The sequence below is a fragment of the Canis aureus genome, chromosome 23 (genome assembly GCF_053574225.1).
Source record: "Canis aureus isolate CA01 chromosome 23, VMU_Caureus_v.1.0, whole genome shotgun sequence".
NCBI classification, from domain to species: Eukaryota; Metazoa; Chordata; class Mammalia; order Carnivora; family Canidae; genus Canis; species Canis aureus.
The window spans coordinates 41,520,002-41,535,742 of NC_135633.1; the positions used below are offsets into that span (position 1 = coordinate 41,520,002).

Below are 15,741 nucleotides of genomic sequence, written 5' to 3' on the forward strand. Positions count from 1 at the left end.
GAACAGACCATAGAAATTAATCTTACACAATTAGAAATGAAGAGATGAAGACATTTAGAAAGTTTAGGCTGTGGTTAAATTCATGGCCTGGGTGTCCTGTCTTTGCAACATTACCAGGATTATTACTAAGCTCTTTCAAATGCTTTTAATGTTTACTGTCATTTTTTTCCAGCTACAGCATTTTATAATCAGAAAATAATAAATACTTATAGGAGAAAATTCAAAAATGCAGAAATATATTAAGAACAAGAGCAATGATTCTATCACCAAGTAATAAGGACTGAAACGCTAAACTCTGATAAATTTATTTCCAGTTTTTTCTCCATTGGACATTTATTTATTGGCATGAATGTTAAGCAAAACAAAACAGCAACAAAACCCTCCTAAGAATTGGAGTCATAATGCATATGGAGGTTTATGTTCCCCTTTTGAGTATTTCAAAGACTACAAAATCAAATCATTCTTAAGAGAACAGAGAGCACATTCCACTCCATTCCCCGCCACACTTCCACTCTGTCCCCACATTCCAGTGCTGACTACCACAAATTAAGAAACTGTGTGGTGGTAACATCGCATAATTTATATAATCTTTACATCCAGGTCCCATTCCATCCCCCATTACACACATGCTGTTACACAGAATCTTAAGATTTTTCCCATGTTATGAAAGCAGTGGTATAGACTAGTGAAGAGTGAAGCTTAGGACTTAGACCAGGATTCAGAACTTAGCTCTGCAATGTAGAGCTGTCTATCTACAGCAGGGAAGTCCAATCTCAGGGCTTAAAAAGTGATCTTAATTATTTTGATTAGTCATGTAATATTGAACATACACATTTATCTTACTTTTCAGGCCCTGCTAAAATTGTGGAATAAATTAAATAAAATTAAAAATTAAAAATATAAACCCATAAGGACAATTTTTTTTTGAAAGATTTTATTTATTTATTCTTGAGAGACACAGAGAGAGGGGCAGAGACATAGGCAGTGGGAGAAGCAGTCTTCCCATGGGAAGCCAGATATGGGACTCCGTCCCCTCATGGGGGATCATGCCCTGAGCCAAAGGCAGACACTCAACCGCTGAGCCACCCAGGTGTCCCAGGACAAATTTGAATAGGGTATTGCACCAGACAAATGATATCAATAAATTTTGTTTTAATTTCCCCCCCCCTTTTTTTTTGGCATTTAGGAATATTTGTGGTTTTGTTCAAATTGTTCCCTATATACTAATACCTAATTGCCTCTTTTTTTCTTACTTAGGCTTTCCTACTCTACCAAATCTAACTGATTTTGACTTTCGATTGTTTCCTATAGGGCAATTAATGAGATTACTACTCTTTTCTTCTTTCTCCTCTGATTTTATTTATGTTTTTTTCAATTTTATTGGAAAATGTAGCATTTGCACATGAGTCTTCCATCCTGATGCCTAGCTTGTTATTTAAATATATTTATTATTGATATATATGTTCGTATATAAACTTATCAGATCCATTTAAATGTTTTTACTTATAATAAATATATTAAGAAATATTGTCACTGGTTACTACTAGTCTTTCAGCTTAAGTTTCCTGTCGTTCTTGTCAGATGAAGCTTATTTTCTAGTAGAGTTGGCAGGAATCATTTATGAAAACAATCTTCCCTGATCTCTTCCATCTTTAAAATAGCTTCTTCTAAAGGCCTGAAACTTGAAGGAGGGCTTTAGTGGATATAAAATCCTTAGTTCATTCTAAGTTCAGAATTTACAAATTTTTTTTAACATAGAACTGAACCGAATTTCTTTTTTTGTGACCAAGCCTATGTTGAATTGAATATAAAACAGAATGAAAGGGAAAAACCTTATCTTGGCACTACATGTTTTTCTTCTTGCTTCCCTGCAGCAATCAAACCTTTAGAAATGTCCTGAACTTGGGGCGCCTGGGCAGCTCAGTCGGTTGAGCCTCTGACTCTTTATTTCAGTTCAGGTCATGATCTCAGTGCTGTCCCATATGGGGGTTTGTGCTCTGTACAGAGTCTGTTTTAGATCCTTTCTCCTTCCCCAAATGAGGGGTGGGACCCCTCATTTGTGTGCGCTCTAAATAAATATAATCTTTAAAAAGAAAAAAAAAGAAAAAAAGTCCTGGACTTATTTCAGTACTCTGTAAATCAATATAAATGTCCTACAACAGTATTGGGTATTTTGTAAATAAATGCTTCTTCCAAAGTTTGGTTACATTTTTTCCCCAAATAAACCGAACATCTTTAGCTGAAATAGCTAATAATTTTGGATTGCCAAAAAACCTTTGCTTTTGAAGTCCTTAGACAATTGCAATTTAAAAAAAAAAACAAAGATTAAAAAAATTACAAACAAGAATTATATTGAAATTTATCCCTATAAAGCAAGGGAGGAAAAAAAAGAGAGATTACAGATAATAATTCTGTATATTGGGGTAGCCCCGGTGGTGCAGTGGTTTAGCGCCGCCTGCAGCCCAGGACGTGGTCCTGGAGACCCTGGATCGGGTCCCGCGTCAGGCTCTCTGAGTGGAGCCTGCTTCTCCCTCTGCCTGTGTCTCTGCCTCTCTCTCTCTCTCTCTCTCTCTGTGTCTAACATGAATAAATAAATAAAATCTTTAAAAAAATAATTCTGTATATTAAAAATACATTGATATTTATACTCTAGTGTGCATGCTCAGTTATTTGAAGAGTACAACTTTTTTAATATTACCCCATGTTTGAATTTCTGCTATAGGCAACAATCCCGCTGAAAGTAATTTAGTAAATTGTGAAGTACATTTTCTTCTGATAAATTCTCATTTACTTATATATTTTTAAGTTTTATTTCCCATCAAAGATAGTGTCCTTATTAGTTTTAGTAGCCTAACAAAACAGGAGCTAAGAATCATACACATTCTGTGTCCCACCTCACATTCTCGTTACCTACTATTTTACTCTAGTCATTGTGGATTTAACCTGACATCTCATTTCATCTGCATCACATATCTTTCTCTGTCTAGTCTCAGGCTTCTCCAGTGCCAATGAATAAAATGCCTATGAGCCATTCTGATACTCACCAAACTTGGAAGCAGGAGGAGTAAACAGGCAATGGTGCAACCCTTGACTAATTCTTAGATAGGGACTGGTAGATAAATGCTCCTGATTCTGTGTCTTGGGTAGGCAATTCTGAAGTATATTCTACAAGGCTTCTTAGGGGAATTGACCTCCAGCTATTTATTGCAATAATAATGTTGCTCAGTATTTTATCCTAGTAGTCAATATTTCTTCCCTTTCTTGTCTTGCCAGTTTTCCACTCTCCTCTTCTTTGTAATAATTTCCTAAAATAAGCTGTTTACAAGCTTTTATCTCCAGCTCCACTTTTGGAGAGGACCTAGGCTGAACCAAATTGAAAGATGTGCATTCTTACTGAATATCTTTTTTAAAATTAAATCTTCAAAAAATGAAATTCATCATATCTCAGAATTTTATTTACTAAATTCTCTTAACAAAAAAGACAACTTTACAGGCTGAAACTTTGAGGTTATTGTTGATTAGGAAGAATTGATTTCCTTGTGCAATAATTGCTGGCATTTCTGTAACATTACATTTCCTTTATTATCCACAAATGCTGGCTTTTCCAAACAATTTCAATTTGTGTTAAACTTTGGCTCTAAAGTTGGTGCATATGAGTCCCAAAAGGCTTGTTCAGATTTGAATAACCAAAATTTAAAATTTTGTTGCTGACTCATTTATTTGTAGCCCACTTTTCTGTAATTCTATAAGTACAGAAATGCTAGAATTTCCATTTCTATAAAATTTTATATACACAGTACTGATTTTGGAGTATTCCACATTTTTCTTTTTTAAGGAGAAAGCCCTTTTTTGTGATAGTTTCTTGTATATCTTCTTTTCTTCCAAACTATAAACTTAGGCAATTTGTCAAAGTGGATAACAAAAAAAATTTTTTTAAAGAACATTAAGACCTATAAATCCACTTTACATATCCAATTAAAATGTAAGATTCTTTATTTTTAAAAAATGTTTATTTATTCGAGAGAGAGAGAGAGAAAGGCAGAGACACTGGCAGAGGGGGAAGCAGGCTTCCTGTAAGGAGCCCCTGTGGGACTTGATCCCGGATCCCAAGATCACGCCCTGAGCTGAAGGCAGGTGCTCAACTGCTGAGCCACACAGGCGTCCTGTAAGATTCTTTTTTTAAAAAAAGATTTTATTTTTTTATTTGAGAGAGAGAGCACAAGTAGGGGACAGAGGCAGAGAGAGGGAGAAGCAGACTTCCTGCTGAGCAGGAACCAAAATGGTCTTGATCTCACGACCTTGGGATTGTGACCTGAGCCATCCAGGAGAACAAACTCTGGCTTTGGGTGTGCACCCTGATTAAAGTTCCTTCAGCTATGACAGTTGCTCCCTTCTGCTGAAGTCTGGCTGTGAATTAGTTTGCACTTCATTAGAAGGAGGAACCACGGTGCTCATGAACCCGTAAGTCCTGACACCCTAATTGGCAGTATCTCCAGAACCATCTTGCTGCCTGCTCCTCTAGGGCCAGTGGTGACAGGGCAGTTCTGCACCCAGCCAAATACATAACAATAAAAGCCAAACATTTGTCAGCCTCAAAAAAAGGGGGATCCCTGGACGGCTCAGCGGTTTACCTGAGTGGCTTACCCCTAAAATGTAAGATCCTTGAAGACAGTGATTTTTGTCTCTTTATTCACTATTATGTCCTGAATGCTTAGAACAATGACCGATATAAGATAGGCACTCAATAAGTGTTTGTTGAATAAATTAAATGAATGAGTTTTTATGTGCTCAATAAGAAAAGAAATAAAAGACAATAAATGCAAATTCAAAAGATGGTCAATTACAACTAATTTTTTTCTTTAGCCTGTTGAATTTGGAGCAAAATTGAACAAAAATGTAAATATGGAAACTAATTTAGAAGTATTTATGTTACTATTAACAAAATAATATTTAAAAAGATATAAAGCCCATGTAGACTTTCACGTTTTCATGAAAGCAGCAAAGGAATACCTTTAGTTGGAATCTATTTCTTTCTAAAAAACAGCTTTATGGATACTTACTGACTGTTGCAAAACTCAAGCATTTTTTAAAATATACATATTTTCCCACAAGATGGCAGCAAAGATTTATTTTAGAACCACTGGACACAGTAGTTACACCAAATGACGTACATGTTTGAAAGCTACAATGTGTGAGGAAAGTGGGGGATACTTTTTTATTATTCCTTGGAGGTAACACTTCATTAGAAAGGTTGTATCATTGGTACCTAGATAGAGTTTCTGTGACTCAACACAAATCTCTTTTATACTTTCCACTTCAATTTCATTTTCTTTATTTTTATTTTTATTTTTATTTTTTTATGAGAGAGAGAGAGAGAGAGGCAGAGACACAGGCAGAGGGAGAAGCAGGCTCCATGCACCGGGAGCCCGACGTGGGATTCGATCCAGGGTCTCCCGGATCGCGCCCTGGGCCAAAGACAGGCGTCAAACCGCTGCACCACCCAGGGATCCCTCTTTATTTTTTTAAACAAGTATTTTATTTTATTTATTTAACAGAGATAGGACAAACAGCAGGAGCAGCAGGCAGAGGGAGAGGGAGAAGCAGGCTCCCTGCAGGGAGCTCCATGCGGGACTCCATCCCAGGACCCCGGGAGCATGACCTGAGCCGAAGGTGGACACTTACCCCATTGAACCACCCAGGTGCCCCTCAATTTCATTTTCTTTACATATTTCCAGATTAATCTTAAGTTACAAATCTGAATGCATCACTTAACTAAACAAACGACCAAACAGAAACTTCAGTAATTTCCTAAGCCCTATGGAATAAAGAATACTCTTTTTTAGCTTACTCACTCAACCTATTCAGTAGCTATATTCTCTTACAAATTGCTATGACAGGCGCTAGGTATAGAAACATGAATAATGCTTCATTATTATTGGGGAAAAAGGGACAAAGGTGAGAGATGAGTTTGGGGCATTGAGGTCTGGAATTCAGGTAAATGTCTAGGCTTGAGAAAGCAGTTTGAGAATCAACAGACAAGTATACTTGAAGGGCATGTAAATACAACTGGTGATTTTTTTCATTTAAATAATTTATACATGATATTTGCAAAGAATATTTTAAAACTATAGTAATGATGAATGTGAAATTCATTCTATACATAAAAACAACTTATATGTGCAGACTCTGAATATTTGTCTATGTAGATATAACAGATCACAAATAGGGTCAGAATACACATTCTGTTTTTGTAAGTGCAATTCACTTACTAATAAGTCGAGATGGGGAAGCTGGAATGGGCAGAAAATAAGACTGAAGAAGACTGGCTGTATAGAAGGAAAGGCAAGCTAAGAATCCAGGGAATAGTGCCATGTATGACAGGAACTAAATGACTTTTACCAATGGAATAATTTAGTGTCAAGTTCTACAGAATGATTAACTGAGAAGAGAACTAAGAAGAATCGATTGGATTTGGCAATTAGTATCCTCGATGGTGACCTCTGCCTGAATAACTTTAGTCTGACTGCTATGTGACAATGAGGGATGAGAAGCAAGGATGGGGTGGCAGTTGTCGTGAACTTTTCCTGTGAGAAGATTCACTTGAAATGGAAGAGATTAAAGCATCAGTATAATTTGTGAAGAAACAACTTGGTGGACAAAGAGAGATCTAAAATATAAGACAAATAGGGAATAACAAATAGAATAAGATTCTGGAAACGTGATTTAAAAAACTAGGTAAAGTGTTTATTCATAAAGACAGTTTTTTTAATATTTTATTTTTAAAATTTATTTGAGAGAGAAAGAGAAAGAATTTGAAGCAGACTCCCCTGCTGAGTGGAGAGCCCCACAGAGGGCTCAATCTCACACCCTGAGATCACAACCTGAGCCAAAATCAGGAGTTGGACGCTTGACCAACTGAGCCACTAGGTGCCCCTGTTTTTGTTTTTGTTTTCCTTTTGAGTATAATTAGGTTTTTAGGTATAGAAGTGAGAGTTCACACTTGAGGATCTTTACCCTATGGTCTCAATCCTGTATTAATATACTTCATGTTGTTTATACGTGAATCAAACTGAATTATTTCCTCTTGCCCTGATATATCATCCCACAATTTCCTAATTGCTTTGTTTACTTCATTCTCTCTTCTCCAATCTCTTCTTGTTTAAAGCTTATACATTCTTTAAGGTCCAAAACAAATTACACTTCCTGCTGGAGCTATCCTCACCACAAGATCTAGTTCAAGCGGGACTTCTCACTCTCTGGAACTAGCAAGTTAGTCAATGTTATCTCCAAAAACACCACCAGCATGTATAGAACATTGGGGGAGAGCAAGACAAATATAAATGGGGTGGTGGTTGGAGAAGAACCTTTCTGTACATGATCTTTCATGGTCTGACAACATAAGAGAATCTTATAGGTAGTGGAAAGGGTTCTTTGTTTTAATCTGGTTCAGTAGTTTTAGAAAATATATTCAGTTGTTTTACAATTTAATTCAATCCATTGCTTTTTTAAAAAACACAAACCACTCCTATTATTAAACAAAATGTAAAGTAAATTTCATTTGCCAATAAGGAAATGTTTAAGTTTTGTTTTTTCTGTTTAAGTTTCCAAAAAGTGTTAAAAATTTTAATACAATATAGGAGTTCTTATCAATATATACAAAGAATAAAATTAAATACAAAAAGTACTGGATATTAATATAGTAATCAAAAACAAACAATGAGAAGAGCCAGGATTTGGAGTAAGACTACCTGACACTGGGACGCCTGGGTGGCTCAGCAGTTGAGCATCTGCCTTCAGCTCAGGTTGTGATCCCAGAGTCCTGGGATCGAGTCCCACATTGGGCTCCCTGCATGGAGCCTGCTTCTCCCTCTGCCTGTGTCTTTGCCTCTCTCTTTGTGTCTCTCATGAATAAATAAATAAAATCTTTTTTTAAAAAAAGAATACATGACACTGAGTACAAATGTATGTCACCTCTCTGGCCCACATGCTTTCGTACCTAAAAATAGGTTGTTGGGAGTATCAGTTGAAAACACTTTTGTAAAAATGTGTTGTGAACCACAAAGGCTTGTAAAAATATTAGTCAATTTTTTTAGAAGTATTCATGTAAAAAGATATCAGAATAAGAGAAGATTTCTTATCATTACAGCATATAATCCTATATAAGTTTCACAGATCTTGATGTCCATATTGACACTTTTGCTTCCTTCTTTTTATTCTTAAAGATTTATTTAAAGATTTATTCTTTAAATTCTTAAAGATTTTATTTATTTATTGGATAGAGAGCACAAGTGGAGGGTAGGGGGCAGAGGGAGAAGCACACTCCCCGCTGAGCAGGGAGCCCAGCTCAGGACCCTGGGGTCAAAATCTGAGCTGAAGACAGATGCTTAACCAATTGAGCCACCCAGGTACCAAGACACTTTTGCTTCTTATCACTAAGCACAAGTTGACAAGAGTTCCTCAGCAGGGGTGCCTGGGTGTGCAGTTGGATAAGCTGCCAACTGTTGATCTCAGCCAGGTTCATAATCTCAGTCTCAGCACCACAGAGTCTTCTTGGGACTCTTTCTTCCTCTACCTCTGCTCACAGCGCCCCCTCCCCCACCACTGTTCATACTCTCTCTTTAATAAATAAATAAAATATTTTAATTTATTTTTGGTTTTAAAAATCAGAGAGTCTTAATTACATGTCTTATAAATACAGAATATTTTGATCTGCTTTTAGCTAATGAGTATTTAACTTAACATCTTGATCCTAAAATCATTTTGCCTTTTGTTCATGCATATTAAATATTTTAATCAGAATTATTACAAACCTGATTATTTTTATGAGTGAAAACATTTAGGAGAAAATAAAAACATATTCGGGGGACTAGATGCCATTGTGTCAGTTTAATCTGTTGCTCAATTTTTTCTCCACAGTTAACTTTTCACAATTTTGTCATTTTCATTTTAAATATACTGATGTTGTTTTAATTAATATGATTTTTCTTATTAAGTTTTTAACTAACATTGGATCCATTGACTGTTTTTTGCCTATATAACATATTATCATTTACAGCTTATGCTACTGGAATTTTCTTTGGTGACCATTATTTCTGCTAATGTGTTTGCATCAAAATTTTACAAATCACAATGTTACATGTAGAGTTTTATCTATTTATAAATGTGTTTGTCTTGCATATTTGTACCAGTCGTAGTCATCAAAATCTTAAAGACTAAAAGTTCATATTCATTTGTTGGCTAATCTTAGAAAAAATATATATACAGAACAATTGCTTTCAGATAGTTAAGATTAAGCTAATGTCTAGGGATGGTTTGTTGTATGGATAACCCAATTCTTTCTTATTTTTTCTATCATTTTGTGTCTTAGCAATGTTTCTACTTGCTGTTTAAACTATATTTATAATGTGCTTTTTCTTTTCTTAGAGTCTGCAAAATGAGTCAGTTTAACAAATATCATTTGCATTGATATTTATAAATCATATATTTGGTCAATTTTTTGTGGTTCTAAAAAATATATGCTTAGGCTTTTTTCCATTTCTTTGAATAACTAAGGCAATACAAATTGTTTTGTGAGAAATATTAGTGATAAAATACTCATGAGTTGGCCATGAGATAATCAAATGAGGAATTCATAAAAATCAAAGCAGAATATGTTTGAGAGCTGAAGATAAATAATATTGTAACCCAAGAACAGAAATTTTAAATAAATATAGTTTCAGGAAAAATGTTCTAATACTAAAATCATGCTATGAAATATCCTCCCATGGGAAGTGTGAACACTTCAGTTATTCAAAACCAGCCTGGAAACAGCATTAAAAAATATACCCTTGGGAGTAATTTTATACAGTGATTGAGTTGACTAGGAGCCTGATAGGCCTGTACCATATCTACTTGGTACAGCTTAAATAAAATGGCAACTTCTACACAGTATTTGCCATTGGAAAATACAAATTAAAAATAATGTGATCAGCACAGGTAACATGATTCTTTTAATAAAATACAGTCACATTTTACTAACTTATCAAATAATAAGAGTAATGATGATTTTCAAAGAATTTTGGAAATAAAAAATCTTATGAAGTGTTGTCAGGCTCTATAACATATTTTTATTCACCCATATTACTTCTCTGGAAAAATAATTCTATAAACTGAAAAGTGGAAAAGCAACATAAGGAAAAAGGAAAAAATAAATAAGAGGGGAAGCAGAAAACATCTGCTAGCAACTCTAAAGGACATCATATTTTAATGGGACCAGTTCAGGGATATATAAGAATATATTTTTATTCATAATAAAATAAAAAAGAAACAGATTTTTTCAGTTTCAAATGTGTTGAAGAAGTAAATAGTTACTGTTTTTATGAATACTAATCTTTTACTGTTAGCATTGCCATTTTCAAGATCTAATGTAAAGAATATTTCATAAGTTAAACATTTGAGAGTCTGTTTCATAGTATTTTAGTTCATTTCTCATCATTGGAAATAAAGAAATATGTCTGAAAATAACTACACAAACTACCAGAAGTTAAGAGCAGTTTGATCCACATATATTTCCAGAATAGAGTATTCCACACTTATTAAAAACTGACAGTCCACAGTTATTTAAAAACAAAATAATTGTAGGTCAACAAAATAATGTCTAAATATTTGCATTTTTAAACTTGTCTATCCAAATATGATTTCATAATTTTTAATAATACCCGAGAACACGGGATCATTCTGTTCTCTTTTATTCATTACTAAATACAACAACAAGAACACTTCATTCAGTGCTCCCCTGTTCCAGGCTCTTTCTATAAAATAATCATCACAATAACTGAGATGGGTACTTTATTATTCCAAGTTTTCAGATTAGGAAAATGAGGCATAAAGGAGTTAATTAACACACTTAAGTTATCACAGCTGGTAGGCTGCAAAGACTTAATTTAAATCCAGCCATTCTAAATCCAGAGCTCTTGTTCTGGGGCTCTTTATAAAGCATTTAAAATAAGTTTACTTTATAGTATTTGGGTGTTACAAAATTAACACAACAGAGTACTAATATATGTTGTAGTAGTTGTGTAATTAATTGCTATTACCTCCTCAGTAAGTGTTCTCTTGTAGCTGAAGTTAAATCATACTTTCACTCCTAAGTGCCTAGTAAGATGTCATTACATAATTCTGTGGATCCTTGGTGCATATTTGTGAAATAAGTTAGATATCAAAGTTTCACAGAGAAAGTTGCTCAGAAAAAAAGGTGGAAGGCAATACTTGAAAGCTACTTTTATTCTATAGATTAGGTTTTTAAAAAACTTTTAAATGAAGTCCTTGGGTGGCTCTGTCAGTTAAGCAACAGAGCCTTGATTTTGATTTTAGGGTCTTGAGATTGAGTCCCATTGCTTGCAGCTCTGCACTCAGGGATGAGATTCTCTCTCCCTCTTCCTTTGCCCCTCCCCATGCTTGCATTCTCTTTCTCTCTCCGTCTCTCCAAAATAAATAAGTGAATCTTTTAAAAAAATTTAAATAAATCCTAATTTTGTGATGATTGAAGACTCACATGCAGCTGGAAAAAGATAATACTTACTCTTTACATGGTTTCTTCTCACATAGTGATACTTTGTAAACTATAATACAGATACCATGACGAGGAAATTAAGATTGATACAACTCAAAAAAAAAAAAAAAAGATTGATACAACTCACCTGTATCAGTTCATGTAACTACTGTCACAATCAAGATACAAAACAGTTCCATCACTACCAGAGCACCTATAGTACCTTTTTTTTTTTTTAATTTTAGAGAGGGAGGGGGTTGGGAGAGAGAAAGCTTGAGGGCTTGATCTCACAACTCTGAGATCATGACCTGAACCAAAAATTGAGTGTCTGTTGCTTAATCAACTGAGCCACCCAGGCATCCCCCTATTGCACCCTTTTAAATGCTCTCTAGTTCGTATACCTTCCCTAATCCTTAACAACTACTAATTTGGTCTCTATAATTTTGCCATTTCTAGAATGTCATGAGTGGAATTTTATAATGCAAACTCTTTTAGGATTGTCTTTTTTCACTCATCATAATTCCCTGGAGACTTACCAAGCCATTGCATATATCGATACTTCATTGCTTTTTATTGATGGGTAGTATTCGAAGGTACGTATGTGCCACAGTTTGTTTAAACTTTCACCCACTGAAGCACATCTGAGTTGTTTTCAGTTTTTAGCTACTGCAGGTAAAGCTGCTAGGAGCATCTGTCTATAGGTTTTTGCATGAACGTAAATATTCATTTCTCTGGGATAAATGTCTGTGAGCGCAACTGCTAGGTCATAGAGTAGGTATGTGTTTAGCTTATAAGAAAACTGCCAAACTATTCCATGGTGGCTGTACTATTTCACACTCCCACCAGTGATATAGGAGTGATCCAGTTTCTCTGCATGCTTGCCAGCATTTGGAATTGTTACTGTTTTTAATTTTAGCAATCTTATAGGTATATAGTAAGAGCTCACGTTTTAATTTTCATTTCTCTAATGGCAAATCATGCTGAACAGTTTTTCACATGCCATCAGTTTATCCTCTGCTGGTATGAATATGGCACATTTTATTTTATCTCTTGGTGACATGCTTGTTAGTCGTTTGTCTATTTTGTATTTGGATTACTCTTTACGGTTGAGTTTTGCAAGTTCCTTATATAATCCAGATACTTATTCTTTGTCCTTTCTATAGTCTAGATACTAGTCCTTTGTGTGGTTTGTAAGTATTTTCTCCCAGACTGTAGTTCGTCTTATAAATCTCTTAACAGTCTTCTGTAGGACAAAAGTTTTTAATTTTGATGAATTCCAATCTATCCATTTTTCTTTTATGGATTGTGTTGTATTTCTCTTTTTGTTTCCCACAGGTAATTATATAATTTTATGAAATTGTTTATATAATATGTGAGTTTTTCTCAATATATAAGAAGAACAACATTATGAAGTATAATAAAAAGTAGATATTAATATAATAATAATAAACACAAACTCGGTATTGAGTTTATACAGCAGTTCTTAGATTTAGGTTAAGATGATCTTCAGATAATCTAGAATATACTTACATTAAATATCTTGTCTTATAAATTAAATAATAATTAATAAAAAATCTTACTGACAATAACCCCATAAATATGTCCACAAAACATCATTTAGGTAATGCTGATCTTGAATTTTTCTATTTAAAAGCCAGAGGCACAGTCTTATGAAAATAATTATCTGCCTAAACATATCTGTAGACTTTTGAAAAAAACGAGATATGTAATTTATCTACAGCATTGCTTTGTTATAATTATTTTATTCTGAAGGATTCGTATAGAGTCCTTGTCATTTAGAATCTGAATTCTAGTTAATCTTTAATCTTTCCTCAATATTATTTCTTTAGAAGGGAGATAATATTATGAAGTGGCTGACCAGGACCAACGTTTGTGTCAATTGATTTTAACAGGTTATATTTTACCATCTCATACCCCTTTGGCAATCCAATCAGTAGATTAACATTAGCACTTTTGGAAATTTTATAATTGGAGAAATTATTGGGTCATTATAGTAAATGGCCAAATTTGATTACATATTTAGGAAAACTCCTACTATGTAACATCCCCAACTTGATTTTGGGAGTCTCTTTCAGAACGTCTGTTCCTTTTTTGCATTGCCCTTGTTGGACTGGTAAAAGCGCTGCATTTAATGTGGAGGTTTTATTTTCTGACTTGCTAAGTTTAAACATAAAAAGAATAAGGAGAACAGTGTATTATGATCAAATAAGCCTACCAGAGTTGAAAATTATTTGGCTTATGTTGCTATATTTTAAAGGGTGTTTCTGTACTCAAGTCAAATTTTGATTGTTTATTCTTTTAACATACATGAATCAGTCTAATCAAGGATAAAGTAGTTTTTTTGCTAGTAACTTAAGTAATAATTATTAACAGGACTTGATGAAATGTTTTTCAATAAGTGCACTTTTACTATTGAGTAAAACATGTCAAATACAAAATTCAGTTAACCCTTTTTCAGAGATGACTCAATAATTTGGGCTCTTTCTTCCACTAAGTTTAAGCCATTTAATTAACAGCATGTCACTATAATTTTATAATTGTTTGTCCTCATAACAACTAAACCATGAAAACTAAAATGTATGCTAATTCTTTGCCATTTTATTAATTTAATCAGCAAATTTTAGTGAGGGATGTTTTTATTTGATTCAGAGATGCACTGCCTGCACATTTTGACATGTTGAAATTGAGGTACGTTGTATGATCCATGTTGAAATTTTTTTAAGGTAACATCATTTATTATTGGTTTGTTGGTGTTGCCATTTTCATTATACTGTCTGAGGTATTTTTTTTTAGTATAATTGACACACAATGTTAATTAGTCTCAGGCTTACAGTTTAGTGATTTGACAAGTTTATACATGCTATGATTACCACAAGTATAGCTACCACCTGTCCCATTACCTCACTATTACAATATAATTTACTGTATTCCTTATACTCTGCTTTTTGTTCTCATGATTTACTCTTTCCATAACTGGAGAACTATAGCTCCCTTTCCCCTTCACCCATGCTGCCCAGCCCCCAACCCCTACCCTCTAGCAACCATCAGTTTGTTCTCTGTATTTATAGTTCTGATTCTGCTTTTTGTTTACTCATTCTTTTAAGATTCCACTTATGAATAGAAACATATAATATTTGACTTTATCAGTCTGACTTATTTCACTTAGCATAATACCCTCTATGTCCTTCCATGTTGTCTCAAATGGCACAATCTCATCCTTTTTATGGTGGTGTAATATTCCATGGTGTATATATATCATATTTTATATGTATATATAAAAAATATATAAATATATAAAAAATATATATCATATCATATATCTATTGATGGACACTTAGGTTGCTTCCATATATTGGCTACTGTAAATAATGCTGCAATAAATATAAGGTTGCATATATCTTTTCAAGTTTGTGTTTTGTTTTCCGCAAGTAAATACCCAGTAGTGGAATTTTTGGATCCTATAGGATTTCTATTTTAATTTTTTTGTGGAAACTCCATGTTGTTTTACTTAGCAACTGTACTAATTTACATTCCCACTAACAGTGCACAAAGTTTCCTTTTTCTCCACATCCTCACCAACACTTGTTGCTTTTTTGTCTTCTTGATTTTAGCCATTCTAACAGGCGTGAGGTGGCTTCGATTTGCATTTTCCTGATGAGTGATACTGAGCATCCTTCCAGGTGTGTGTTGAACATCTGGATGCTTTCTTATTCAGCTCCTCTGGCCAGTTTTTAATAATCATGTTGAATCCCAAAATTTTGGTAAAGCAGTAAGTTGCCATGTGGTCCTCTTTGCTTAGCTATGTGTAGGTGAATATCTATCTAATTATCAATTCACCTAGGTTACTTGCAAATTGGTAACCAAACAGAAGATTGAATTTTAAGTTAGAACCATAATTGTAGCCCAAAATTCATAAAAATTATTACATTGGGATGCAACACTGAAGTGAAAAGCATTGTATTCAGAAGAGCATAACAGTTCTGCAAGAGGAAAATTTATAAATTGAGCAAATATTTGTTGCTGGTGCATGATCTGCACATTTTTAAAGCATCAACCAAGTAACATAGTACCTAATTAGAGAGAAATACACAAGAATATAAAGATGAGTTTAATTTTCTCATTGAGACATTTGAAAGAGGATTTCTGGTCACACTCCAGACAATGCAATTAAAGATAGGAGAAATTGCCAA

General features: G+C 34.1%; 1 long non-coding RNA gene across 16 annotated transcripts in view; it reads left to right on the forward strand.

The window, feature by feature from the left end:
* The window catches only part of LOC144295047 (uncharacterized), a 75,157-nt gene that overhangs the window by 1,024 nt on the left and 58,392 nt on the right, over positions 1-15,741 (forward strand). For 14 of the 16 annotated variants that reach the window (XR_013362394.1, XR_013362397.1, XR_013362388.1 and 11 more), the window contains exons 3-4: positions 5,556-5,699; positions 15,163-15,231. This is a non-coding gene — a long non-coding RNA (uncharacterized LOC144295047). The remainder of the gene's footprint in view (positions 1-5,555; positions 5,700-15,162; positions 15,232-15,741) is intronic. The other 2 variants (XR_013362396.1, XR_013362399.1) reach the window with 1 other exon arrangement.